Raw genomic sequence first — 5000 nt, 5'->3', positions numbered from 1 at the left:
AAATAAAGCTGGTCTAGCATGATCATGGAGTCACGTACTGTGCCTAACGTTCATCTGAATATTGCATCTTGTGTGTGTTGGTGTGTGTCTGTGAACACACAGTTCATTTGTGGTACTGTGTTGATCTCTGATCGCTCATCTGTGTTTGATGGGCTTGCATCTGTGCTCACCTATTTTTGTGCATGCATATGTGTGTGTGTCTCTCTCTCTCTCTCTCTCTCTCTGTGTGTGTGTGTGTGTGTGTGTGTGTGTGCGTGCGTGTGAGTATCTCACCGCAGCAGTGCTCTGATCAGCAGGCTCAGATTACTACAGATGGAGTGTTTCCCCCACGTGCTCGGACAGGGCGAAGCATGTCGGACCGTAATTGCTCCAAATTGTAAAATGGGGTCGGAAATGAAAATAAGCGTAAATGCTTTCCAGTCAACGTTTAGCCAGACACCGAGACTGAACCCGAGTTAACATCAACAGCAACTCGACACAACATCAACAAGCATTTAGTCCCGCTGGTAAAAATATGGATGATATTAATATTCAGGGCAGGCCTATTTGGGTTTAGGATCACAGTAGCTGTTCCACTGACGCAGTGTTTTTAAAGAGTGTGTGAGAGTGAGAGAAGGGGTCGTTGAGAGATCGGAGAGATGAGCAGCCCCGAAATCCAAACAGAGTTGATAGATGGTGATAGTGCCACATGCAGTATGGAAAAAGAAAGAAAGTAAAACAAAGAAAGAGAGAAAGTGCACGGAACCCAGACGTGCAAGTTAGCATGATGGTGGAAGATGGTGAGAGAGATAAAGAGAGGGAGAGAGAGAGAGATAGAGAGAGGGAGGGAGAGAGAGAGAGAGAGAGAGAGAGAGAGAGAGAGAGAGAGAGAGAGGGAGGGAGGGAGAGAGAGTAAAAGGGAGAAAGGGAGAGTTTCTGGAAGGGCACATTCTTCCCCTGGTAATCTCTCATCGCAGCAAGGCCATAAAGATGATGAAGATTTAGTGGCGACGCTGCGGATGGATATATTTAAAGCCATTACTCTCCTCTCTGCCAAAACAGCAAGTTCTCTTCCTCAGGGCTGTGAGATGGCCCACTTGATTTATAGACACCCCACTGACAATGTGATAACAGGTAATGGTGGCGGCTGAGCACCCCAACAGGATGAGAAGGAGAGAGAGAGAGAGAGAGAGAGAGAGAGAGAGAGAGAGAGATGGAGGGAGATGGAAGGAGATGGAGAGAGTGAGAGTTAAGAAAAGAGGAAAGTAGGAATTGTTTTTTTCCCCCCTCGTCTTTCAGACATGTTTTGAATTGTCTCCATTTAAGGAAATGGTGCAGACGTCCAGATGGGCCAAGAGAGAGAGAGAGAGAGAGGGGGGGGGGGGGGAGAAAAAAAGAGAGAGAGAGGAGGGAAGAAGAAGGCACAGAGCAGGAACAGAGAAGGTGAGAGTTGTCATGGAGATGAGGTGAGAGAGGGAGAGACAGAGAGAGAAAGCACACACATCACAACTCTTGAACTCTTGAATTTGCCCTGAGTTTCAGTGAGAGAGAGAAAGAGAGCGAGAGAGAGAAAGAAAGAAGGAGAGAGAAAGAAATGGAGAGTTAAGTACAAGGCCAGGGTTTCAGTATTGTGCGTGCAGTGCTGTCCACTGTTCAAATAAAGCCAACATTTCCTCTGGAATGGACGTACAGTATGTCCACAAATACAGAACCACGGCCAGTCATGACCACTCATAAATTCTGTCTTTCTCCCCCTCCTTCTCTCCCCCTCTTTCTCTCTTCCATCTCATTCCTCCTTTCTCTGCCTTCATGTTTCTGCCCTCATCCTCCACTTTGCCTTCTCCCTCACTTTCTACATCTCTCCTTTCCCCTTCTCTCTCTCTCTCTCTCTTCATTGCCAGGTGAGGCAGAAAAGACATCCATCCTCTCGTACCCCCACACAGAACTTCCTCAGATGAATATAAGCCCTTGAATGGCCATTAAAGAGGTTGTAATAAGAGGAGTGTGTGTGTGTGTGTGTGTGTGTGTGTGTGAGAGAGTGAGTGAGTGAATGTGTGTGAGAGTATGTGTGTGTGTGTGTGTGTACATGCTTTTGTGTGTGAGTGCGTGAGTGTCTGTGTGTTAGTTGAGTGTGTGTGTGTACACTATATACAGTATGTGTGTGAGTGAGTGTATGTGTGTGAGTGTGTGTGTGTGTGTGTGTGTGTGTGTGTGTGTGTGTGTGTGTGTGTGTGTGTGTGTGTGTGTGTACAGTATGTGTGTGAATGTGTGTATGCAATATATCAGAGCCAGCAGCTCTGGCCGGCTGGGCTGGCTGCTCGGGGGCAGAGGCTGGGACGGGGGCCTAAGTAAACCTGCCTTCTGGGAGGACACAGCTCCACGGGGGAACAGCAGGGACGAGCCTCAGCCTCGGCCCAGTCCTCCGCTCCCACCAGGGGGAAGTGACCCCGAGCAGCATTAGTCCCTGCCCTGGCTGGATCCACGCTGCGGGGCCCTCGCCGCATCCACAGATCCCAGGACAGGTCTCTGGCTGCGTCTCTGCGCGCCGTCTCTGTCAGCCATGTTCTCGGTCCAAGCAGACAGCGTGAGCGGGGTTTTATGAAGTAACACAACTTTGCCGAGCAAGAGAGCGCTACCAGCGTCCAACTTACAGGTTCAGAATCCCGAGAGGCCTCAATCTGCTCACTCCATTTAGCTGAAAGGTGAATAAATATGCGCGCAGCGCTGAGGAGCAAATGTGATTTAGTCTCCTGCTTGAGAGCCCCCCCCCCCCCCCCAACAGGAATAGAATTAGACAGCTGCACGCTAACCGAGACCACCACATGATTTAGGTTTCTCTCTTCGTAGATACGGATCTATACTGTAGATCTCCGCACTGGGAAATGGAGGACTGGGTTTTCCCTACACATACTTTCCTCCCCCTCTCTCTCTCTCTCTCTCTCTCTCTCTCTCCTCTAACTCGCGGTGTTTGTCCACGGTGTCTTTTCCCTCAGCTCTGTCTTTGGCAGCTGTGTGGCTGCTGCAGGATATGGGGACCGGACTCGGGCTGGGTCTGCTGAGAGAGTCAGCCTGTGTGTGTGTGTGTGTGTGTGTGTGTGTGTGTGTGTGTGTCTGTATGTGTGTTTGTGTGTACGGGGACTGGACTCGGGCTGGGTCTGCTGAGAGAGTCACCCCGTGGAAGTCATCTCAAGTTTACGGCTCGGCCACAATGCGTGTTTAAAAAAGGGCGATGATTAGCATTTGAACCCGCGAGCGCATACCGTACGAAACAACGCTTGACCGCACGGTGACCAGTCCACTATTGTCTGCTCTGATAGCTGCGGCCTTTTCTTTCTCTCTCTTTTTTGTACTGTTATTGAATTAACTGTTTTCGCTTTTGGCTTCTCTTCACGCGGTTCACCGAGAGGGCAAAGAATACAGCTGTCCTGGAGGGATCTCGGCGGGTGAAAAGATTATGAATGGCTGCATCTGTCATGGATTGTTGAAGCTGCCCCCGGGCTCAGGTGACAATGCACCGCAGGTGAATAGAGCCACCTATGGAGCCACCTCCTCTGATTGTGCGATTGTCCATCAGACACAGTGAATGGGGGCGATTGAATAGGCGTGCTGTTTGCAGATGAGGTTGGGCATAGCAGTGTGACTGTGGATAAATATGGCCGATCAATCTGTGTTCGCAGCGCTGTTTATTTATTTCCCCTTTCTTCTTACCTGCGCCAGGTACCAGGGCATGTTACCACAGGCAGTGTGTGTGGGTTTTGTGTGTGTGTGTGTGTGTGTGTGTGTGTGTGTGTGTGTGTGTGTGTGTGTTTATGCATGTGTAAATGTGTGTTTGTGCACATTTTGTGTAAGACGTTGTGTAACATATTATGACTTGGTATGACTGTGGTGTTGGTGTGTGTTTGACTGTACTGTGTGTGTGTGTGTGTGTGTGTGTGTCTGTATGTGTGTATGTGTGTCTGTGTGTGTGCACACGGGTGCGTGGGTGTTTGTGTGTGTTGGCAAGGTCAGGTTGTGTTAATGGTTTTATAGGGTGTGGTGCACATACACACACAGAAGCACACATACACATACACACACACAAACACACACACACCCCCGTGTGGGATGGGAATGTGCTTTTGTAGGTGGGGACCAGACAGTGAGTCAGTGCCAAAGGAGGGACCTGTCACCTACCCAAGCACTGCACTCTTAGTCACACACGCTCTGACGCAAAATACACACTCTTCACACTGTTGCGCAAAACCATCCAAATACCCAACATCTTGATCAGACACCTCTATCGTGACTTAACAGATGTTCGCTTTTATGGGAGAACTTTGTGCCATACTTTCTCCAGTCAATGAGGGAGTATGGTGCATTCACACAAAAAAAAAACAGGCATACATCAAACTGCTGGGAGTTTGCATCCACAGTTTGGCCTCTTAAACTCCTGAAGAATAATCATCCATTATGCAACCCTGTAATACGAGGCTTTCATCAGGCACCCTCTGATGAAGGGATCCTGAGTTGTGAGCCTTGTAGTAATTTCCATCAGTGAGAAACCACCTACACTCAAACACAGTTCTGTCAGTCATTAAAGGGCTCCCTGTGTTCTTCGAAGAACCATTAGCTATTTTAAACACCTGCGGAAGGCCTTTTATTTCTTTATGGCTTGTGGATAAATAGAGGTCTGTGTTCTAATGGAGAACAATGTGGGAACGTCACGATTCAGATTCCCTCTTGTGTCACAGACACTCGGCGACACATTCAGCACTGTCAGTGAGGCATCCACACAATGATATATTCAATACATTTATCCATCCAATTAAACTTGTTAAGTGTTTAATTAATTAATCTAACGAGGCTGAGCTTTGCGAAAGCCTCCCATTTCCTCCTGGCTGGCCAGCTGGCTAAGCGGACAGCATGTGGCAGAGTTTAACACAGACACATAAAACAACAAGCAGGAAGTCTTAAAAGCTGAGGTTGGGCTTTCTTGGCTTCAGAGAAAGAGAGGAGGCTTTGAGTTTGGAGTCAGACCCACA

This window comes from Sardina pilchardus, chromosome 8 (assembly GCF_963854185.1).
Source record: "Sardina pilchardus chromosome 8, fSarPil1.1, whole genome shotgun sequence".
NCBI lineage: Eukaryota > Metazoa > Chordata > Actinopteri > Clupeiformes > Clupeidae > Sardina > Sardina pilchardus.
Note: the sequence above shows the minus strand (reverse complement) of the source record.